Source organism: Notothenia rossii (assembly GCF_949606895.1).
Source record: "Notothenia rossii genome assembly, chromosome: 6".
NCBI lineage: Eukaryota > Metazoa > Chordata > Actinopteri > Perciformes > Nototheniidae > Notothenia > Notothenia rossii.
The window spans coordinates 42,742,928-42,768,764 of record NC_136909.1 but is presented as its reverse complement, the minus strand read 5'-3'; the positions used below and the strand labels follow the sequence as shown (position 1 = coordinate 42,768,764).

The 25,837-nt window shown below is 40.3% G+C and overlaps 1 protein-coding gene across 1 annotated transcript in view; it reads left to right on the top strand.

The window, feature by feature from the left end:
- The first annotated feature begins 13,217 nt into the window (after positions 1–13,217).
- The window catches only part of isl1a (ISL LIM homeobox 1a), a 50,865-nt gene continuing 38,245 nt past the window's right edge, over positions 13,218–25,837 (top strand). The window contains exon 1 of the mRNA XM_079686017.1: positions 13,218–15,638. The gene's annotated coding sequence lies outside the window, so the exon portion shown is untranslated. The remainder of the gene's footprint in view (positions 15,639–25,837) is intronic.

The window sequence follows — 25,837 nt, the reverse complement described above, 5'->3', positions numbered from 1 at the left end:
TTATTAACGTGCCTAAACTCAGTAATTCACCATTTCTACGCATGACAACACACTTTGTCCGTGTTTGGCTCTCTCGCCGCACAGTGAAGCGTTCCCGCATTGACGTCACTTCCGGCTTCGCCCAAAACTTCAAAATGAGTTGAAGGAATTTCCCCGCGATGTTCGAAATTATTGATATTTATCGGAACGGTATCGCACCTTCTTTTTTAAACTAACGGTTCGAGATGACTAGTAGTCCAATATTTCATTGCAAACAGTTGTTGGGATGCTGTCACAGGCTCTTTAAGTGCCTCCTGCAGACATCCTGCTGAATACAGGCTTGTTTGAGATGAGCGAGACCGACGCAGACCTGCGCAATTGCGACCGCCGTCTTGCTAGTGCGTTTCATGATGGTTAGTCATTTTGTCCGACTTGCTCTGGAGGCTCGACTGCATAAGACGTTGAAATCTCGTGGGACAAACACCCCGGCAGCCTTGAGAGCGAGGCGGAGCAGTTTCCACGAGCTGCAGAAGCGAAATGCTTGATGGGAAACGACTCGCTGGTATCTCAAGCTCAGCGCTCATTGATGGGTTTTACCTATAGACTGTACATAGAGTGGCAAAGTCACGCCCATCTACTTCCGGTCCATGGGACCTTATTTCGGAAAAATAATGTATTGAATTCAATGGAGAGAGAAAACGTATCTTTCGATCCCGTTTGAATTGTGCCATGAATTACACATATGATGTTTGGGAATCTTAAAAAATAATTTCCATGTAAAAAAAGTCACAGTTTCTCGTAAAACTGTTGAAATATAAGACTATGAAAAATACGCAACTAGAAAGACTACAAATTCCAGAGTCGCGTAAGTGATGTCACAATTGTTTTCATCCACTAAGAGATAGCTAAGATCAGTGCCATATAGATAGAATCTATCTATATGGCGCTGGCTAAGATAAGATAACTTTAACAAGATGCCTGTGTGCTTAGTACCAGGTTGTTATCATACCAGCAATGGGTCTCGCTCGTTCTTTCGCTTCCCGTCTGATGAAAGGACCAGGAGTGGCTGGATCAAGTTAGCTACCTAGCTAGTAGCTAGCACGTTAGTTAGCATTACAGCCTTGTCATTTTTATTAGCCTTAATATGAAGCAGGGCTGCCAACATTTGAGTTCAGCCTGGTGTATTTGAGAGCAAGAAATGTAAGTATACATCTCTCAACACCCATATGAAACGTAACTGTAAACAGATTGTCTTTTTCTTTATGGATATTTTACAAATCACTCCCCTTTAAACTGTATTCTTGTTTTACTGTCATAGTATTTCATAACTGTTTTTCATTTATTCTCATAAATGGTGACCAAACCTTTTGAGACCCACTGAGATAACTAGACTAAAGTTAACTATCTAAACAGTTCGAGCTACCATCGTTGAGTCCCTTACCTCACTGAGCTGTAGTTATCTCTCTCAGTCTGACAGGCGAGAGCTCTCCCTCTCATTGTTTGAGAAACAGCTTATAATATCCATTAGCGCAGCTAGCTAAACAGATGCTAACAACAACAATGCAAATAGTTTGAGTTTGGTAGAAATATACTGTATAATAGTAAAGTTATTTAAGATGATGCCATAGTTATTGAAGATTTACATTATAAATATTCCCCAAAATTCTTCAAAGCATATTCTTCAAAACTCTCTGGACCACCAAGAGACTACTGATGTGTGTAGTGAGTTTGGTAGTAATAAGCTGTATAATAGTTATTGAATATTATTGTATTCTCTTTTTTCGGAGTTGCCCTTTGCAGACTGAGCACTCGTTTCTTCTCCGGCTGCGGATAGAGACCAATGTAATGTGTCCAGCTCGGAGGACGGCGCGTATCGTTTTTTTTTTTATCAAAATGTGATTGTAGTTCGTTGTCAACCTTACCACGTTACTTAGGAGACGTCATTTGTGTCTGACTAACATTTTGTTCATGAGTTATTGATCAGTGAAATCTCCCAATATCGTTCCAACTCTACTGAACTAAGCCAGAAGACCGTCTCATTTCGTAGACCGCTCGGTTTGCTGTTCCTTCACTGTATTTTTATATTTATATACATTTATTTTGGACGAAAACTTAGCGTGAGGAAAGGCAAGTGTGGGTTAATTGCGTCATTTGCATGACATTCTTCTGGACGTGTTTCCTTGTGGTGATAGTGGGGTAGTCAATCGTTTTGTTGACAAGACAGTAGTGACGGCCATCTTGGTGACGTGTGTTGTTGTGCGAGACCAGAGATGTAGTTCATTGAGCGTTTCACACAAACAAATGTGTTACTTCACAGTTTTACGACACATTTTTTTTTTTTTGACTTGCAAAATTATCTTTTAAATTGACAAACATTATATGTGTAATTTGTGGCACAATTCAAACGGGATCGAACGTCAGAGTTTAACTCCCGCCTGCTCCAAATTAGGGCAAAGAGGCGGAGCCGAGGCGGGACCTCCTGCCACGAGATGGAAGTTCCAGAGCTAGCTGAAGCTACCAAGCTAAGCTAACATGCTCCCCATCTGCACACTGCCGTCACATTTTACGTTTCTAAGGTAAGCGGACATGAAACTATTTAGCAAAACTATAAAGGCGGGACCTCCTGCCACCGAGATGGAAGTTCCAGAGCTAGCTGAAGCTACCAAGCTAAGCTAACATGCTCCCCATCTGCACACTGCCGTCACATTTTACGTTTCTAAGGTAAGCGGACATGAAACTATTCAGCAAAACTATAAATAATAATCGAAGTTATTGAGTTTTTAGCATAATACTTCAGAATCTTAAAATCCCTTAACGTTTGTATGCAATTGTGATAAAATTCAACACTGGAATCAAGCAAATATGAATATGTTTGCATGACATTCGTTATTTATATTTTGATATCACTTAATTATACGTTTAATACATTTAAGTCAAGCTAAGGTACATGTGATGGTAGCTAGTTAGTGCTCTTACCTGTGAGGCCTCCTCCAAACAGCATAATAACCAGACTGTATCATTAAAACTAAGTACCAGTTCTAGATCCTTGACTTTAGACAAACAATTCAGAAGACAAAATGTATTTAAAGACCAATCTTTATTTGAATGTGCCTCTTAACCTGAGATATTAGTTATACAGTAAGAGTATTGACAATCTAAAAAAACTGAGCAACTCAACAGTCAACTTTATGTTTCTTATTGTCTAAAGCATTTATTATTTTCATTTTCCCCCTCTCATATTCAGTGTGGACGGATTGAGACAGCGTGGTGTCCAGAGAGCTGCAGAGACTTCAGGGAGAAACCTCCGTGTGATGGACGTCCTGTCTGTTGGTTTGGAGAGGACTGAGGGTCTTTCATCTGCGAGGAGGACCAGGCCTGATGGAGGAGCTCAGGGTTTCCCACACATAGACTATACCTGGGCGTGACCACGACGCCATCTGTGATCGATTAACTTGTGGACAATGATCCCTCGCTCTACGCCTCCTGTACGCAGTCCCGAACTGGCCATCGGGAGAACCGGGGGGTTTCCCGATGGCCTGGCCTGTTAAGTGGCCTGCCTCACACAGGGTGACTGGCTGTCTACATGATGTGGCCTGCTGACATGGCCACTGTCATACAGATTATAAATCAAAGCCCTTGATTAGTCTCTGTGTTTCATTCAAGCTCGGGATAACCTCAGCTCAGGTGAGGTAAAGGACTCTCTGAGTGTTTAGATAGTTAACTTAGTCTAAGTTCTCAGTGGGTCTCAAACGGTTTGGTCACCATTTATGTAAACACATATTTCCATTTGAGAGGGTAGTGATTAGTAAAATATGCATGAATAAAAAATAAAAAGTTAACTAGGTGAAAAAAGGTAAGATACACTTTTAAAACTAGTCTTTGCTGCTGCCTCAAAGAGGAGAAGGGGGAGAGGAGAGAGATAGGAGAGGCTGATTCAGGAGCACAGACACACTCACAACTATAAATGAACCAAAAATAAATAAATAAACAAGTTTCAGTGTTTTTTTCATATTGGAAATGGCCATGATTGTATGATTATTGAAATGTATACAGTTCTGTTTCATATAGGTGTTCCCATATATCTATTCTCTTTATTTCCCCCTCAAAATGCACCAGATTGATGCATTTAACTCGAAAAAAAATATATATATCTTACCGGGGGAGCATGCTCCCGGACCACCCTAGAGTATTTGAGGTCCACCCCCACTTAAAATCACATATGTTCCTAATACATTTACCATTTTTTAAAAATAGTAACCCATGTCCATATGTTTATTTGTGGGTAGTAGATTTAAACTACAGTATTGGGCTGTCAATATGCAACCCAGTCTCCTAAAAATTACATTCCCACAGAATTAAACTGCATTCTCAATTACGTTTAGCTGGAAACGTATTTTCTCCCACGTGACGTTCGTTATGAACGTATCTCAAATACGTTTATTTTCTACATATCTTTGCCATTTATTGTCTTGCTTATAATAATGATAATAGTCATTTATAAATATCCTTTTAGAGCACACATTTGAAATCAGTAGGCAAGGCTGTAATTTCGCCAGCTGTTACTCTCAAGAGCGAGGCAGAACATAATAGTTTTAACATGCCAAAAAGCTGCTGTGTCGTTTATTGCACCTCAAACATTAAAACAAATCCAGAGTTAGTTGTTTCTGTACTTCCTCTAAGAAGAAAGGACAGTAACAGAAGATCTCTGTGGCTTCAGGCTTGATCGCCGTTCAAATGACAGCGTTGGTTTCCCCAAAAGTGGGCGGGGCTGTAAAGTGACGTAGATTTTACTCTCATCTATTATTCAAAACCATTCTATTTATACTAACGTAAATTATATGCCAGTGTTTTATCTTTTTATTAATTTGTTTTTATTTTAAATCGTATAATGTCGGACTTTTTTTCCCGTCTGTGAGGAAAAGAAATGGGGCTTAGAGCCTCAAAATACTGAAGTCTGTATTTTTAGAAATCTTTTTTTCCTTCTAATTTGTTATTCTTTTCTAAATAACACACTGTTATTTACTCAACAATAACACACAATTATCCTTGCTTTTATTTATTCATTTAATTCTATAATCTTGGGGTTTTTAGCATGCTTTTTAGCCGTAAATAAAGTCACCGGAAACAGACGTAGGCTTATAAGGGACATTTTGAACGATACACACCACAAACCCACTGAACAGATTACCCAAGTTCCTCAGCTTGAAGCTCGTTGATTGGATGTTTTAGCCGCAATGCATGTTGGGATATGTTATCCGAAAACATTTTTAAAAAATAAAAAAAATACTTTATTCCGAGTGTTCTTGCTTTTCTCTTTGGAAGTCATCACATAACGGCATTGTAATACACGGTTCAGCTGCATTACATATTACACATCTGCCGTAGTTCTTTATTTATAGAGCCCTGATGAGAAGACTTCTGGACAAACTTGAAGAACTGCCGCCAAAACTGAATATGTGACGTGGGTCATAAATATATCAACAATTAAACAACATCTTGCATTTCTTTTCACAAAATACGTCTCCTCGCAGTATCAACCTTAATTCGGCTGACTTTTATATTTGATCCAATTGGTAGATAGGTTATATTTACACCATAACGGTGCACAGTTGATAGAAAAGGAATTGTAGTTTTTAAAGATATTACTGATTTTCTTTGAATTAAAGAATGTAAATACTGAGTTGAGAGAATAGTCAGGAGATTTGGGTGATGGGAGACACATCTATGGAATCACAATTTGAATAGCTTACCATTAAATGACGGATATGCCTTTCTGTCTGTGATGTTTTACAAATCAGATATTAATGTTTAGAAGTAAAACATGAGAAATAGTATAGCAATATCCTGTAAAATTATGTAAAAACATGAATAAAACTACACATCTTCAGATGTTATACATACATAAGTGTCCTACACTAATAATACAAAGTTATTATTAGTATGCTGTGTGTACCTTGTGTGCACCGCCTAGTGGTTAAAGCACGTTATTGAATTATTTGTGTTGAATAATGTTATTTGATTAAAAAAATATTAAGAGTACATACTTTCATGGGGGGAAAGTAGAAGGTCAATGATAGAAATATAGAATAAAAAAAATTAAGAAGATACTGTAAGTGATCTCTTCAATAAAACAGTTTAGTGCTGAATGTATATTAATAGGAGGATGTGCAAAACAGACAAACTCATTAACCTTTATTAACATATTAAAGAATACTTTAGGTTAAGGTCTTCTTTCTAATAAGAAAAAAGTGTTGGGGGTATCTATCTACAGATAAATATTAAGCCTGAGAAAGTACTTAACGTCTAATATATTGCTTTCCTGCAATGTTAACTATGTTGAAGCACTTATTTTAACTGATATTATACACATTAATTATACTCTTATGTATTTAGATAGTATAAGAAATGTGCAGAATTTGACAGTTTAATTGTGGAGGTGTACACATATTGATAGATGTCTTGTAATGCACTGTTGAGGGACCTGTGTCCCAAGTTTTTAATTCATTGCATAACTACACCGTAGTTGTGTATATGATATGTCAATAAACCTTAGAAAATCTTGAAATCTTGTAAGGGATGTGCAAAATAGCAACTATATACAGTTTTTAATTAACTATTAGTAGAGAATAATGAGTAATTAATATACTTTATAGAGATCTGCAGATAAAGTCTTCTCAAGCACCAACTATGAAATATCTCTCCTGATTGTTGGCACTTGACAATCACCTTCACCTTTCCCTGAATTTTACTCAGGTGTAACTAAAGTCTGCTTTAAGGGTTGTTTATATTTCACATCATTAATCAGAATCTGCAAACTAACTAAAATAAATGTAGTGGAGTAAAAATACCAGGTTAACCTCTGAAATGTAGTGGAGTAGAATTACAAAGTAACAATGAGCTGTCATATGGGTATATATTAATGCTGCTCATTATGGATACAAGCGATTTCCACCCATTTAGTAATTACTTGTTTTAAATTTGTACACACCTATTTGTTTCCCATCGCCTAAACCTCCAGGGCTGTAGGCCTTCACAGTTTAATACTGTCAACTTCTAATTTTGGGAAAAACGAAAACGTCTTTTAAAACTACAATCCCCAGTAGAGACGTGCCATAGAGAACATGTTGCGAAACACAATAGCCAGCGTGTGAAGTTCTCGGGGGGCGTTCGAGTCCAGTTTTGAATAGTCTGCCGTTGTTTTGTTCCATTTCAAAGAGCTTGACGCTCGGCGTAACCTTGGCTCATAACATCAGCTTTTAATGTTCCTCTTGGATGTTCTTCTTGACCCTCAGAGAAGGAGAAAATGTTGTGTCTTTCAGGCATGTCCTTTCCTCACAAAAATTACAGGAAACATAAAACATGAAGCTCAGCGCAAGTTCAGGCAGGAAGACCTATCGTATTGCACGTCATGGCAATACTCGCTCCCTTCACTAAATGAGAGGGAGCGCCACTTCTCAGCTAACCTATCACTTCCCTCCATTCACAAGCCTAATTATCGCACCTGTTAATCCCTCTATATATGCTCTCCCCTTTTCCATCAGCTGTCTTCCAGGTTTCAACGCGCAAGCAGCAGCAGGGCTTCGTCTCAGCTCCAAGTATATATTCATCAGCTCCGCAGTCTTGCGGATTAAGCTACAGGCGGCGTTCCCCAGTTGGCTATCGGTTCTAGCCGGCCACCCCGCAAACCCGGACGCGGAAGGAAAAGACAAGGATATCGGGCTCCACGGAAGTTCCTCCGGCTTAATGGAAATGGGCTACTTCAGGCAAACAATTGACGCACGCCTTCAGTCTCTCGAGAGGGCATCACTGGCATCAGGGCCGCTCAAATGCGCCGCCTCCGGCCTTCACGCGGAACGGGCCCTCATCGCTTGCGAAGCTTCACCCAATTCCGGGTTCAACCACAACCCCTCTTGCAGGCAGGCAGGGCTCAAGCTACATCTCATTGAAGCTACTTCTCCTCCCGGCTCAGTAGCAGTGCGTCTTAGGTGTTAAGCAGGTGGCAAGCAGGTGGCAAACAGGTAGTGATGGCGAGACGAAGCCTTATGAAGCTTTGAAGCTTTCCAGCCAATTGGTTCGCAAAGGGTTCATATCATGAGGCTTCATCATGGGCTTCATTTGAACACAAACCCCCTGCTGGTCAAAGTGTGTAAAACAGTGTGCTCTATCTCATACCGAGTTCCCAATGAGTAAAGCCTTAGAATGACTCTAAACAACGATGTTTATCATCATGAAATTAATATCTATATATTTTATACTATACTTGCGCTGCTTACCGTGTTCATACTTTATATATCTTAGCATATTCATACACACTGTTCGTACTGTCCAGACTGCTCATAGGCTACTGTGTATATCTAGTGTATTCAAACCCCTCACTGTCATGCAATTAATTCTATATTTTATTCAGTAGATTGTGTATATTACTTTTCATTTTACTGCTTTTTGCACTCCTTAGAAGCTAACTGCATTTCGTTGTCTCAGTACCTGTAATCTGTGCAATAACAATAACGTTTTTGTTTTGCATAATAGGTCCCCTTTAAAATGTGTACTATTTAAAAAATGTCTTCACTTTTTTGTCTCTTTGTAACTTCTATTACTTACTTCTGAAGCTGTGCCCTCTCTAAATGTTCTTGTAGAGAGAGATTGTGTTGATTTCTTTCACCGTTGAGTTGCTGCTGCTGTGCATCCACATCACGGAGCAGCTAACCAGCTAAAGCTGCTGACATGGTGGTCGGGAGAACAGATATCCACACCTAAATCTGGGGAAAAACACTGAGGTAAACCAAGGCAACAAGGAAGGAAAGCTGGGTCCAGATTAATGGAGAAAAGGAGATATAAGCCATATCCCCCCTCTCTCATCATGTAAGAACGCTGGCTATAAAATGAATAACAGGGGCAGCACTATATGTGTATATAGGTTTTTCTTCTGTGATGTGCAACTGTCACAAATTGAATTCCCTCACAAGGGATATACTGTATAAAGCTTTTTAATTGGATACCAGCAAATTTAGCCCATTCCATGGTTTACCTGGTGAGGTTTTTACAATTGTGAGTCACATGCAGAAGCGGCGGCGGCACCCCCTAAGCACCCCCAAGAAATGTATGTGTCTTTTTTTTTTTTATGTGTGAAATTCATAATTTGAAAAAGGATTGATTTTGAAGATAATATGCTACAGCGCAGTACAAGTAGCCTACTTCTGGGTCTCTGTGTTTCATTCAAGCTCTGCTCTGTAAGTGTGTGGCACGAGCCATTTTTTGTGCGTGCGCGAGCGAGAGAGAGCGCGCACCGGTACCAGAGATCGTTGTGGTTAGCATCTGGTGCTAGCTACACTAACGGATATAAGGAGCTTTTTCAACAACAAGTTGGAGGGAGAACTCTCTCCTGTCAGACTGAGAGGCTCAGATAACGTCAGCTCAGCTGAAGTAAAGGACTCCCTCAGTGTTTAGATAGTTAACTTTAGTCTAAGTTATCTCAGTGCCTGTGTCTCAAACGGTTTGGTCACGATTAATGTAAATAAGTATTCCCGAGGCACACGTTTATATGATCATTATAGGTATAAAAAAATAAGAGCATAAATGAAAAACAGGTATGAAATACTGACAGTAAAACAAGGGGAGGGATTTGTAAAATATCTATAAAGAAATAGAAAATCGGTTTACAGTTCTGTTTCATATGGATGTTGAGAGATGTATCCATAGATCTCTTAATGTTGCTCTCAAAGTGCACCAGATTGATGCTTTTAACTTCAATATCTAAAAAAATAAGGGATTCGTTTTTTATCATAAAGATAAAGCAACACTTTCTCAGAATAAAGCAAAACTATGAGTTTTAAAGAAGAAAAAAATTGAGTCAAGCAAAATAAAATACATTTCAAAAATAAAACTATAAGTTGCAAACAAATCATTTGTGTAATCATTTAAACTATAAGTCTTGTTTCTTTGTTTTAACATAGGTTTTTGTTTGCAGTTCTTGTTTCTTCTTTCTCAATGATCAGACTTTTGCTCTCGCTGCAGCTTTCTCTTTTGCACTCCCTCATTTTTTGTTTGAGATTCTGACACAAACCTCGGTTATGGCTAGAAAGGATCCGTCTTGTTTAGAACTCTCGCGAGAGTTTGGCTGAATGTCACGTGGCTGAATGTTTACGCTTGGCAGGCAGCCTTTCAGTTACGATCGTTAACATCAGTTGGCCACAGCAAATAATGGTGAGAAGCTAAACTATCTATTAATTATGTCAATGACAGGGAGTGTGATTGTTGAAATAGGGTGTTAGCGGTCTTTTGGTGTTCAAAGAAGAATGACAACACTGTAGATCACCAACACTATGGTTTATTTTTTATTCACAGGCAACTTGGGCAAGTCCACGTTGGCGCAGTAAAAGTCCCAAGATAGCTCCTGGTGCAATAAAATGTTACCTTGCAGTGTTTTACTATTAAATCTGATGTTGCTCTATCTATCTATGTTGGCTCAGCAGCAATTACCAGCAAAGGTCTAGATAGCCTTGGACTAATACTACGGAGGAATAAAAGACGCCACACACTTGCATTGTAGTTCACATGACACTGACTGAATCCCCTCCGACGAGTGAGCCAGCAATGATCCCTTTATTAGAACCAGCTGTGTGATTGACAGATTGACAGACATGACGTCAGCATAAGAGCATTCCAGAGATTAATTTTTCACAACAGTTCAACACCCCCAGTTGATCTTATTCTGACAACCTTTGACATACATTTATACCTTTTTTCTTTTTTTTTTCATTTTAACCTTCAACACCAAAAATGAAATACACAGACTTTTCAATCATGACCTTTGTTACAGGCTTGGTTAAAATATCAGCTACCATTTCTGTTGTTGGGCAGTATTCAATAATAATGTTTCCATCACTAACTGCAGATAGAACAAAATGATATTTGATGTCCACATGTTTACACCTTTGACGACACACAGGATTCTTTGATAGTGCAATTGCCCCTTGGTTGTCCTCAAAGATTGTCACTGGTGCATAATCATTTCCACTGTCCATTCCTTGTAATAACTGCACAAGATAAAAACGTTCCTGTGTAGCAGCTGCCAATGCCATATATTCTGCTTCACATCTGGATAAAGCAACTGTAGGCTGTTTCTTAGATTTCCAGGAAATAACAGGTCCTGTCTGACATAGACTAAAACAGTAACCAGTTGTGCTCCGTCTGTCATTTTGATCTGCTGCCCAATCAGCATCACAATATGCAACAAGTTTTAGTTTTGAATCACTTCTCTTGTAACACAACCAGTGGTGTAGTCTACTTTTTTGTAGTGGGTATACTGTAATAATTGTATTCATCCTGTCTCGAAGCAACACCTCATGAACACCATCACACTTAGTAATGCATAGACTAGTCTTGAGACTGGTTATGTGTTATCAACATGTCAATGTATTATAAGCATTTTTATGTGACTTTTAACTGCCACAGACATTAACAATAAAAAAATAAAAGAATGAACAATGATGGAAAAAGCCCACTTATCTTCTAGGGTTGAACAATTAATCGACATTTTTATCAAAATCTCAATATGGCCTACTGCAAACACTGTCTCTGACACAGCTCTCACCAAATTTCCAACTAAATCCTGTCCACCCTTCTCCGTGAGCTCCTGGGCTATTTTGTGTGCTCTGGACGTCTCATGTCGTCTAATCTTGTTTCTCAAAGAGGCCAGAGATGTTGATCTGCTTGAATCTGAGGACTGGATCTTAAAGTGCACCCACTCCTCAGACATAGACACTCGTTGTTCTGTGAGGACACCTGTTGATTTTGTAGCGCTGCAAAGAGCACAACCTGGAAATAAACAAAACCATGACTAATTAGCATAATACAAGTTTTTACCAATAATATCTGCAGAAAAGAGCCAAGATTTACTCAAAAGTATTTAATAAACTGCTTACAATATTTACATCATGGCTAACAAATGCATGAAAAGCAGATAAAAGGAGAAAAATCTTCCACTTTTTCAATAGCTAATTATTTGACAACTACTGATAACTAACATATAGTAATATAATGGTGCAAATGTTTTAAATGCACTTTTAACATGACCATGAATTAACTCTCATTTGCATAGTCATTGACTTTATGAATTTCTGTTGTTTAGATCAGCTTTCCTTTGCATGTGTGCTGACATTTACCTAACTTTCTGTCCCTCCACTCTAACCAAGGATGCCTGTTCTTACATTCCAGCTACTGTTACGTTAATGATAACCATGCTAATTCCACTTACCGGGTAAATTTGCGGTAGCGCCGGGCTCGTTCTCTGTCACCTTTAGGACAGCCGCCTGACCTGGCTCTTCTTCTGTAGTGGTAATAGGGGAAAACTTCGGAAAACATTAAAATATTTTCGTCTGTTTTCGTTTCATGTTTGCTTCCTGTTTAGCGCTCCGCGAACTTGAATGATGGAAGGATCAAATTCTGATAACGTTAGAGAAACGTGGGGTTTGTCAGAGCCGAACAAAGTGTGTTGCTGTTGCTTAGCAACAGGCCAAAGGCGACGGAAGCCCCAGACGTCCAAAAGTATTAACACAGAAGGGGGCGAAAGCGTGAAAGCGAAGTCACAAAATGATGTTGTTACGTATCATCGCTCATTTTTAAGAGGGCATACGGAAATCACTGGCATTTTCTAGTGGGTATACGGCGTATACCTGCGTATCACGTAGACTACACCACTGTAACACAACTCCTGGTCTACAGTTCCCTTCAAGTATCTTAACACATGTTTTGCTGTTACCATATGCTGTTCTTTTGGTTCGGATAAGTGTTGAGACAACTTACTGACAATAAAACTTAGATCAGGTCTAGTACATGTCATTACATAAATCAAGCTGCCTACCACTTCACGATACCTCTTTTGATCAACAGATTCACCTTCATTGTCAAATGATTGTTTATACTCACATGGAGTCGATCTTGCCTTGCGGTCAGACATGTCAAACCTTTGCAATATTTTCATGATGTACCTTTTCTGGTTCATCTTTATTTCACCATCTGCAGGGGCGGCGCCTGGGGGTTGCTGGCAGTTGCTATAGCAACTCCAGCAATTGGCCTAGCAACGGCTTAGCAACCCCATTGTTTTGTTATGAAAAAGATGTATCTATATATATATTTACACATTCTCGCGAAATCTTTCTGGGGTCTTTGTAAGTTAAAGCGCGAATTCTCAGTATGTAAAATGAACACACAGATCGAAAATGGAAAAATTTCTAACAAGCCAGCGAAAACGACCGCTCAAACGGAGCCGGTCCAGCTGGACAATCCTACTATCCACAAGGATCCCGATGTTACTATTACTAATGAAAACCGGGAGGATTGGGACCACGAAGAACAGGTGCCCCCGGCCCCGCCAACTGACCCACTGCCCCCGCAGCAGCAGGACCAGCTAGCTGCTACGGCGAGCTGCAGTGGAACCAGCGGAGCTAGCGCTGCTCCCCGACCCCTCCACACCGTAATTGACATCAGCCAGTCAGCTTCTGATGGACCAAGACGTCCCATGCTTAGAAAATACCCGACCAAGAAGTACGGACTGCAAATGCGGTCATTCAATCGCCGATGGTACGAGCAATACACTTGGCTCGAGTACTCAGTGACTATGGACGGTGTATTTGGTTTTGCCTGCAGGCATTTTGCTCACGAAGGACGCCGGTTCCATAAAGAAACCGCCTTTACCCATGAAGGATTTAGCACCTGGGTTAAAGCTACGCAGTCATTCCTTACACATGATGTGAGCAGTGGACATACATGTGCCATGGATGCATGGTCTGAATTTAAAGTAAGGAAAGAGAGTGGCTCAAAAATCAGCAACGCACTCAACGAGGGACATTCAAAAACTGTATGTGAAAACAGGGAATATATGCGGGCAGTTGTGGAAGCATTGCGTTACACTGCGTGTCAAACCATTGCACTACGGGGGCATAGGGAGAGTGAAGCAGCCAACAGGGGGAACTTCATCGAACTTTTAGACCTGATTGGCAAGTTTGACAAAACTGTGGAAAAAAAAAAATCTGACAATCCAAGAAATGCAAAGTACACACACCACGACATACAAGATGAGCTAATTGAGCTGATGTCAAATATAGTCAGGGATCAAATCAGTGGGGAAGTACAGGAAGCTGGAGTGTTTGCACTGATGGTGGATGAGAGCAAAGACGTGAGTAAAAAGGAGCAGGTGTCTGTGGCAGTGCGGTATATACATGATGATGGCATAAAGGAGGAGTTCCTTCACTTCACCCCAGCTGATGGACTAGACGCAGATTCACTTTTGACAACGATCAAACAGACGCTCAGTAAATGCAACATTGATCACAACATGTCCATTGGCCAATGCTACGACGGTGCCGCTGTCATGTCGGGGTGTAATAACGGTGTGCAGGAGAGATTTCGGAAGGAGGTGCCACAGGCCCTTTATGTACATTGCCATGCCCACCGGCTTAATTTAGTTTTAGTTGACTGTGCCAAGAATATAAGATCAGTAGGGGATTTTTTGAAGTTGTGCAGATGCTGTATAATTTCTTTTCTGGCTCTGTTGTGCACAACATTTTCCATACAAAACAAAAAGGAACTTGAACCAAAAGAAAAGCCAGTTGAACTAAAAAAGCTGTCGGACACTAGATGGGCTTGTCAGTATTCAGCACTGTGGGCCATTCAGAAAACCCTGCCAGCTATCTGTGCCACACTCGATGAGGTCATCACGCAGTCAAACGCTCGCAGGAAGACAGAAGCCAGAGCAGTGAAGGCACTGATAGACGTTCAGTTTGCTGTGCAACTCGCTCTATTTGAGAATATGTTTCGAGCCACCAAATTCTTGTCCGACCATTTACAGTCCCCAGATCTGCAACTGGACTCTGCTACGGATCTTGTTTAGTCGGTAATTACATCCCTCTCCGAAAAGAGAAATGAAAAATCATGGGAGGAAATTTTGGACAAAGCACACGCCCTCTCCACCAAGACTGGCATCCCCGTCAAGTTGAGACAAGAGCGACCTCAGACTCAGCCTGCATGCCACCTACAGGAGCTAGTAGTTGATGCTCCAACAGGAAAACTTCCACCTCTCACCTCCTCTGATGACATCCGCAAGCACTGCTACTACCCTGTCATTGATAGACTTGTCAATGAAATGAAAAGGCGGTTTTCATCTGAATCTTGTGGCGTGCTGCAGGGCACGTCTGCCTTAAATCCAACTCACCAGTCATTCCTTGAGCTGGAGCACCTATCACCCATGGCCCAGTATTATGGGGTGAAAACGGACAACCTGTCTGCAGAACTGCACCAAGTTCGAAGGCTCCTTGACCAAAAAAAGCAGCAGCAGCAGGGACAAACTGTGAAAACCACGCACAAATTTCTCTCTCTTCTCCGGCCATACAAGGACGCATTTATTGATTTGCACAGACTTTTGTGTATATCGGTCACACTGCCCGTCACGTCTGCAACCTGCGAACGCAGCTTTTCTTGTTTGCGGCGTGTGAAAAACTACATGAGGAGCAACAGCAGGGACTTGAGGAATAGCAATTTGGCTTTGCTGTCCATCAATGCCGAACGAGCAAGAGCCCTGGATGTGCAGGAGGTCATAGACGTGTTTGCTTTGAACCACAACAACAGACGCATTGTCCTGCTGTAACAGATGTGACCCATTGGTGAGTGGCTCTGCCCCCCTTTTCACGTACACGTGTGTGTGTGTGTGTGTGTGTGTGTGTGTGTGTGTGTGTGTGTGTGTGTGTGTGTGTGTGTGTGTGTGTGTGTGTGTGTGTGATCAGATGTGCACAGTTTAGTACATTTATTACATTGTTAAGTTATATAGGCAATGTTGTTTGTGGGAGTTACACCTTCCAGGTGTGTGTGTGTGTGTGTGCGTTTTCCGGTGTGTGCAGGCAGGGAGTACGAGACGCTAGGAGTTGTGTTCGAGTGTGGGGAAAAGTGTTATACTATTGATTGGTTCTGTATTGATTGGTTCTGTAAATAAAGAGAACGTTTTCGACAGTGAAGGCCAGAGTGATCTGTGATTTTGAATAGCGGTGAACGCTACAATATGAACAGGCTCGTGCTTGGCCCACTGGTATTGTTTGTTTATTTATTTTGTAAATTAAAAAAACTAGCAACGCCGTGCTGTCATATAGCAACTGCTAAGCTACTGCAGCAAAAAAATCCTGGCGCCGCCCATGACCATCTGTCTTTGGGAAATCAATGCCTAGAAAGTTCTTAAGTTTGCCAAGATCTTTCATCTTAAATTTGGCTCCCAAAATGTCTTTTACATTTTGGATTGTTTGACTGTTGCTTCCTGCAATGATAAGATCATCAACCCAGATTATTAAAAAAAATCCTTTCACCTTTAGATGTTAGTTTACTGTAAACACAATGATCAGCCGGATTTTGAATAAAACCATTTTCACTTAGATAATCATGGAGCATTTTATTCCAATTCCGTCCTGATTGTTTCAGACCATACAGTGATTTGTTAAGTTTACAGACCAGTTTCTCCCCCTTCTCTGACTTAACCTAAAATCCTTCAGGTTGTTCCATAAACAACTCACAGTCTATAGGAGCATGTAAATATGCCGTTTTAACATCCATTTGATGCAACTCTAAATCATGTTGTACTGCGATTTGCATTAGACTACGTACAGATGTCATATTTGCAGTTGGAGAAAAGGTTTCCTTATAATCAATACCAGACACTTGACTATAGCCTTTTGCTACATACCTGGCTTTGCATGTTTTAACTGGGTTCTCTTTCACTGTGTAAACCCATCTGCCCCCAACTGCATGTTTACCTTCTGGCAGTGTGGTCAGGGTAAATGTGTAATTTTCCCTTAGTGAATCCATTTCCTCCTCCATAGCTTTAGCCATAATTGAGAATTTGGTGATGTCATAGCCTCCTTCAATGTTTGGGGCACATCACAAATAACTCTTTAACAGTAATCAAGGGTTAGTTCTTCTTGGTCATCAGATTCGACTTTACACTCATAATCCTTCAAATATTGAGGAGGTTTTCTTTCCCTTTGTGGATAAGATATACTCTGGAAATATTGAGGAGGTTTTCTTTCCCTTTGTGGATAAGATGTCCTCTGGCTACTTTGGCCTTCACCTGTCGGAATGTTATCACAAATCTCAGTTTCATTTTCCTTTGACTCTTTTGGGATTACATTTGCCTTTTCAATTTTTGGTAGGTGGTTTACAGCTCTCCTCATACTGAAATCTTCATCATCCGTTTCCTGCTCTGTTTGAGTCTGACTCTCAATGACACTCTTGGTGATGAATTTGACCAACCTATTTTTGAGTACTTTTCCTGTGTCAAGATAAAACACCAAATGAGCAGGGCTGTTCTTATCATAGCCTACAAAAATACCCTTTTCAGATCTTGAATCCAACTTTTTCTTGTTTTGCTTGTAAGCATAGCATGGTGACCCAAATGTTCTCATTTTTGAAAGGTTAGGCTTCTTTCCTGTCAACATGTAGTATGGAGTCTGTCCTACACGTTTGTTGTAACACCTATTTCGAAGGACAGCAGCAGTCATAACTGCATATGTCCACAACTCTTTTGATAGGTTACTCTCAATTAGCATGCATCTTGCCATTTCAAACAATGTTCTCCAATTTCTCTCAGCTGTACCATTTTGAGGGGGTGAATAAGCAGCTGAGGTCTCATGTCTGATGGCATTTCTACTTAGCAATGACTGAAATTGACCAGAAGTATACTCAGTACCATTATCAGATCTAATGCATTTGATTTCTCCATAAGGTGAAACGTCAGCAATGTACTTCTCAGTAGCCTTGACTGTGTTACTCTTAGATTTCAAAAAATAAACAAAAACTGCTGCTGAATAGTCATCAGTAAAGGCTAATGTGTATCTGAACCCATCTTTAGCTGTAGGATCTATAGGTCCAGACAAATCTGTGTGTACAAGCTGCAGTGCAGCCTTTGCCCTTTCATCTGGCTCTCTGCTCCTGCTCTGAGCAAATTTACCTTTTGTGCACACTTCACATGTCAAATTAGATGTATCAGTTTTGCCTTTAATTGTCATACCCTCTGTGACTTTTTGCAATTTCAACACATCTTCGTAGTTACAGTGACCTAGAATTTCGTGCAATTTTTTGATATCATATCACCCATGACATTCATCAACATGTTCATCATTAACTGTGTTTAAATAAAACAATCTATCATACACCTTAATATCAAATGTCGTACCGTTCTCGTGAATGAGCTTGTTCTGTCCTTTGAATACGACCGTGGCTCCATTGGTCGTCGCTGCTTTGACCGAGAAAATGTCTTGGGGAAAGGATGGGACGTACAGCGCCCCCGTCAGCATCATCTCCACCTCTCGACCCGTATTGTCTTTCAGCCAAACTTTGGCTGCACCTCTCTTCAGCGCTATGCCAGAGGCCCTCACTCCATCAGCCAACTCCAGGACATGTTTTCATGGCTCGAAACTCTCGTCAAAGTCTTTGAATTTGTTCATGTCAGCCACTATGTGCGATGTAGGACCGGTGTCGACCATAAGCCCTCTTTTCTTCAGTCCATCGCCCGGGTCGCTGTCCACCTGTCGTTCACGGGCCTTGAAATGGAATGTGTGGTGGTGGTCGTGGTCCTCTTCATCCATGGCCTGTTTTACATTGTCTCGTCGTCCTCTCCGCCTGCAGTTTGCATCTCTGTGCGTGGAACTTCTGCAAAAACGGCACCACTGTGTCTATTTTTCATTTCCTAAAACATTTATTTCCCTCTCATATTAACACAGTGTGGATCATTGAGACAGCGTGGTGTCCAGAGTCTTATCCCGTTTTCCCACTTCCTCTGAGGGGACAGCACGGAGGGGGGTCATGAAGAGAGACCTGCACCAGCTTCATCCACGCTGGCGTTACTGTTATCACTTGCTCAGTGTCATTTCATTTGACCAAATGTCGTTACATATACATTTAATAGATTGTATTATTATCCACCTTTTTGTTTTATGTCCTTTTATTTAAAACATTCTTTGAGACTTCATCTTCTGTTTCAAATTTCAATAAATGTAATTTGTATAATCACTCTTTTGTCTTTATTCTACATGGAAATGTTAGAGATTCCATTCAAACCTGTTGATTATTCATATCTTCCTCAGGCTAGGAATAGTATGTCGAATTTTTTATGCTAAATGTATATCAATTTCTCACAGGATATAGAATGAAACAACACAGGTTTTATCCATTGTGTATGAATGCTTCAGCTCTTCAGACCAACATAGTAAGATGTGAGCATGTTCCTAATTGTGTTGGTATGCAGCCCAGGTCTGCTCTGTTTAATAAAGCAAATCTGCCACTTTTATATTGCAGAATTTGTTAAATTAAAGCACTCTTTAATTGTTTGTCCTAAACATAGCAATATATGCTTTTGAAATGTAACATGTCTCTGAAAAAATAACAGTATACAGTTTATATTGTGTATCACCTTTAGCTTGAAAATATATAGATGTGTTTTTTTAATCTATAAAATAAATAGACAGACACTTTATCAATCCCAAATTGGGAAATTATTTAAAAGCAGCAGTGTATTCAGGTATTAAAATATTCAGAGTTGGAATAAAGTATGAACTACACAACACAAGTCTAATGCACAGCGATCCATAAGATGAGTCCGATATGTTCATGAAAACTCCCCAGGAGACACCGACACTAACGTGGCCGAGTGGACTCCGGAGTTTGCTGCATGAGTTGCACCAGCGCCATATAGACTGAGAGTTACGTCATCTCCGTTCACTCCAATGGACCACTTTTTTACAGCAATGGCGGATCGTGGAGCCTCTCAATCGTTCCCCGGAAGTTAGCGCCAAGGCTAACAGAGCTGTAGAGTTGCAGCATAATAGCCCGTTCGTGACGGACTTTTAAAGGTAAGAAGAAGTTTTAAGATTTATATTGCGGATATTATCAGTACATCTGATTCAAATTAACATGTGTATTAAAGGATGTCAGTGGATTATCCCTAAATTAGTAGATTTAGGGAACGTTTACAGATAACAGATTAAGCTAGGATACCATACCATAGTACCGGCATACACTGACTATACCATAGTGGTTGAATACACAGTATTAGGAAACACTTTATACTCACTGGACATGTTATACTCATTACATACTGTATATAAAATATGATCAAGAATGTGAGACAACTTTATAGAAATTCATTTCACATCTTTTACTGATGCCATTTGTCATACTTTGTTAAACTCACAAATAATAAAGTTCCATAACTTCAGTTGGGAACAAAGACCACACCTTATCTCCCCAAGGCAATTTCCCATCCAATAGGTGTGCTATATAGGTGTGTATAACCCTTTCTCCTGTCTGTTACTCGCTCTTTCAGCACAAGAACCAGAGGGGGATTCAATGGAGCCTGAATACCTGCATTGAGACCCTCACCCTGCACCCTGAGTCTCAACTCTCAATGTTTTTCAAGCCTTTCCCTGTTTTTTTGTATTAAACAAAACATTAAGCTTTCCCAATGGTGTAGTTTTCGTTTTGTGAAAAAGTGCAAATGCAGTGTTTGTATATAATAACCTCACATATGTTTTGCTGTTGGTCGTGAAATTGCTACTGCTGACTTGAGCCAGCCATTTTTTCCTCCGCTCTGTGTCAGTGGGGAAGCCGTACATTCGTACTCCTTTCTCGGAGCGATTTGAGCATCCCCAGGCAGCACAGCAAACCATGGTGGCGACTAGGAGGCAGCACAGCAAATCAGGACAACACGGAGGAAAAGGCACAGACAAACTGCATGATATTCTATTCATTGTTTATTGAATTCCATGTATTTGCAATGGATGTTCCTAAAACAACACATTTAACATCATCATCATCATCATCATCATGCTGCTGCTGCTGCTGCTGCTGCTGCTGCTGCCAGTCCTTTGATAGTCACCTGTCAGTCTCCTGTCCTTTCTGAAAGCCATAAAGATGACATTAGTCATTTAGATAACTTGTGTCCTCAATTACCATGGGATTACTGAAACTACCATGAATTTAAGAAAATGGTAGAAATGAATCTAATCTGAATTTTGAAGCATTCCTTTAGATCCCCTCCCTCTAAATATATCAATAAACATTAGAAAGTGATGCTCCTGACTACCATACAAGTTTAAGAAGATAATATTGGTTTTAAAGAATTCAAAGCTATAAATAAACCGCAACAGGCTCTTTAACCAAGGCACTGTTAGCCTAACATGTAAACTAGTTCACACTAATCCTAATATTATCAATTAATATTAGCAAATTCTATTTTATTTTTTAAAACATATTGATGTAAATACATACACATATCGATTTGTTGTATATATATTGTAAATCAAAACCTTTATTCACTAATAATTACCAAAAATCGTAGTTCTATCTCGTGTTATCAATGCATTCACATTGCCCGCCATGAACTTCCGGGGAACGATCCTCGTCTGCATGAACCACGTGACGATAACCGTTTTTGGACTTCCGCTGTCGTAACTCTTCTATCTATATGGCGCTGAGTTGCACTATATGATCTGTGGTGTAATGGGCTGTCACTCAAAAACTGAGTAGCCAATGGGGACACACCCCTAAAAGTCCCGCCCACCCGGGATGTTTGTGTCAAAATCTCAAACAAAAAATTAGGGAGCGCAAACGAGAAGAGCTGCAGCGAGAGCAAAAGTCTGATCATTGAGAAAGAAGAAACAAGAACTGCAAACAAAAACCTATGTTAAAACAAAGAAAAAATACTGATAGTTAACATGATTACACAAATGATTTGTTTGCAACTTATAGTTTTATTTTTGAAATTTATTTTATTTTGCTTGACTTAGTTTTTTTCTTCTTTTAAACTCATAGTTTTGCTTTATTCTGAGAAAGTGTTGCTTTATCTTTATGATACAAAACTAATCCCATAAAAAAACATCTTCCCGGGGGAGCATGCTCCCGGACCCCCCCAGAGGATGTTAGGTCCACACACCACCTATAAAAATAGCACTTTATCCCTGCTTACACCTATATGCCGTGACCTGATTATCGAGCCTTCATTGTAACTGTCACACTGTGTATTTGCGTGGGGAGTGTTGCAGTAGAAAATTCAACTGTAGCGCCCGGTACATTAATGGGAAACCCTAAATGTTTGAGCACCCTCTATGAAACGTCAAGCTACCCTACAGCACCCCCAAAAGAAAATATCTGGCGCCGCCACTGGTCACATGGCGTGGCTGGACTCGTGCCAGCAAGCTCTATAGAATCAGGCCGCCTGGCTGATGTTCAGGCTCCACTGGTAGGGTTTGACACTAAGCTGCTGTCCACGCATCATGGGGAATATAGGGCGTTGTTTCTGGGTTCATCTGTTTACTATGTGAAACATAATCAAACCCCCTTGGCTGATTGTAATGTGCTCTAAGTTTAGACTATTATTTATAATTGACAGGAGTACTTAAGTGTTATGATTTATTTTCCAGGCCAGCTTTAACGTTGTTATACCCTGCCATCTCATTTTTTTCTTTCCCCAAAACGTGAACGTCAGAGGTGTGAAATCATCGAGGTGATCCAAGTGTGTCAGATCAGAGTGGAAGACCAAACTGTGACATCGATTTTCCAAATACGACTGTACTCATCTTCTTAACTTCTCATTTACACCACAGCACTTCCTGGGAGGTGCCTGCCTTGTTATTATAAGTGATGCATTAGGGGAAATTCCGGATTAATGAACATGTAAATATTTGGATGATTTTTGGAGTGAGGTGGCAGTTGGAATAAACATTATCCTTGTGTTAAAACCTTTTAGCGAGAGACTCATGGGGAGATCTTACTGTCGGGTGTAGGAATGCAAACTTTAGTGGAGGGCAGCAGAGGTCTGATAAACTCTTTACATATCACTATGTATTGAACTGCAGGACATGGGTTTGGTTTCAGGTGTAAACATTTACTCTCATGGAACTGTTGCTAAAAGTAATCATTGTGTATTAACAGCATGAGCGCATCCTGTTGAATATTATCTCAACGTGGCAACATTTTGGACATTAATTGATAACAAGCTCACTGTGTTGAAAAGCAACGACAATGTCACAGCCTTAACTCACAGCTTGTCCACACCTCTGTCCTTCCTTTGCATGTTCTCTCTCAAACAGGGCATGCATTATGGGTAACTGTCCTCCTGCTACATCATGAAGGCTGGGACACCAGGTAAGCCCCTTACCTTTGGATTTATCGGTATTCATTTTTTGTCTATAATATGTCCAAAGCATGGTTGGAAGCTCATCGTTGTGTGTGATGGTCCAGGCTGTGTGACGACAGGCGATTTAACACAGGTACTGAGTTACCTGCTGTTTCAGCACTAGTTTGTAATCCAAGACTCATTACAAACGTTTTCAGCTTAAACAATTCCTCATCAACAGAGAGAATAACAGATCACTTTTAAGCATTACATTACATTAAAGCATGTAAACAGAGGCACAAAATACAAATATGAACCTGAAAATGAGCTGAATATGTCCTCTTGAAACCAGAATACTTGATTCAAGCGAATCTCTTTCCAATCCAAATGTCTCAATCTAAAATATAATATAACCTGCCTAGAAATAGTTTTGAGTTTAAATTCATATTTAAACGTATTTCTTAAGTAAGGTTAACATTTCAGTTTTTTAAGTATACCCATACTTTTTTACTGATTTGACAAATGCGACCCTATACATTCAATCTGGTCATTGATGGAGTTGTTGTACCAGCTCCACCCTGTGTGTGTTGCAGACGGAGTAAAGGGGGTCCGCCAGTGTGTGAGCCTGACCAACATGCTGGAGGCTCAGACATCTGAGCAGGGAAAAGCTTTGAGAGAACCACCCCGTCCCCCCCTCACACCCCCCCCCCTCCCCCAAAGAGCATCCAACCTACTCAAACACACTCTCAATATCCATCCATCCTACCCATTTACTGGCTGAGTAAATCTCTTCTAATCTGATGAGCAGAACAGATTGGAGTCCATTTTGCGTCATAATGCCACCCATCAGACTGAGAAGTGAGCATCTCTCCAAACACAGTGTCCTTCCTCTCCTACTCTGAGAAGTGTACTCCTCAGTCGAGCTGCATGAGTCTTTTTCCCACCCGTCACGATTATGACAGTTTGGTCATTCAGTGATAAAATATTGATTTGCAGAGATTTTACCGACGGTGATGTCTAGACATGTAAACATGATGTGATGCAATTCCTTTTCACTGCAAAGAGAGATGGTTTTTGGAATCATTAGTAAACGAACACAAATGCATAACTTTCAAAAGTCATTTTTTATGGTAAGCTATCAATCATCTTTATTTCGTTTTTTATGAATCAAGCGGGATTATGTCAGGATATGTGTTTTTTTACTTTAATAAAAATGCAGCTGATTTTTATTTGAATACTTTTGGGTAAGAGTGTCAGAGCGTGCATAGATTTGGTTGGAGACAACAGTAGTAACTCGGAAAATGTATTTTCAGATCCCATTCCTTTCCAGGGAGGGGGGGGGCATTTGCAATAAGCACATCTACCAATAAAAAAGCATTCGATTCATGTTATAAAGGCGAATGCAGTTCTTCTACTCATTGAAAACAAATGAAAATATATATTGCATGGTCTAACCTTTACCTGTAAATGAAACCCATTCGCCTTCCTCTTTATTGTATTTTAGTTTCAAATGTCTCCAATGTTTTGCTAGACTTAGCTAACGTGGACGGAGAGCGATTGCAGTTACGTAGGTGAGCCTATATTTCTTTTACTTGAAATGAGTCACCTGGACTATGGAAGGTGAGGACATGAAGGGTTTACATAAAACATTATATTGGTGACATACAGCCATAGTAACAGGCAGGTGCTTATTGCCCGCACTCCATTCAGTTTCTGGGTTTTAATCAGAAACATATTTGATATAATGTAACTAAGGTCAGCAGAAAAATTGTGATATTTATTTTGTTTTTTTACTAGCTATTTTCATCGTAGTATGACAGCTGAGGCTCCTCCCTTCTTGTATGGGCCACTGTATGTGTGTGTGTGTGTGTAAGCCATGGATGAGACGGGCCTCCGCCTCCTTCCTATGACTGATGCTCAGTGAAGGGCTCTCCTTCCTCCGCCTGGTCCCAGCCTCATTCACATCAATGTAGGAGGTAAAATATCTCAGCATTTTAAAACTTTATGATCAAGAATATTTAACAGTTTGTAGTAGGGAGGTAATATACCTTAAAATGAATGATTGACTGTCTGTTATCGTCTCTGTAAGAGCAAAAATACTTGTTTAGCCATTGTTGATTATTTCTAATTGTAACATTATTTGTTTACACCACACACTGTTGTCACTTCCTGAAATTGTCACATGAGTTTGGTTTAAAGGGAACCTATCATGCAAAATGCACTTTTGTACGTCTTTTATAAATGAATATGTGTCCCCGGTGTTCCAGGGAACTCACCAAGTGTCAGAAAACACAACCCTCTCTATTTTCCTCCATACCCAAATCTCTAAAAAAGGGGCTGCAACGGATCTGATAAAAACTGATCCAGATTTGAACATTGTCCTGACGTCAGGACGGTGGCGCTACGGCTATTGGTCCAACTCTCTGGAGACGCTGTAGTACATATGCCAGGCCTGTAAGTGACGCTGTAGTCTGCCACAAAAGCAGCGAAGAAGATTTCCCGCGCATGGTTGCCAAGGTTGCCCTTCTGTTTATTCTCCGCTGTGGCTCTTTTTCTCCCTCCCTGAGGCAAGCGTTTGCTCCCGCTGCTGTAATTCAATGCAATTCCTCCCCGTCGAGGCAAGCACTGTAATTCTCTCCGGTAGTCCATCAGCAGATGAAAAACACCCACCTCTCGGCCTCTTCCAAGCAACGAGGGGACCGTGCAGCA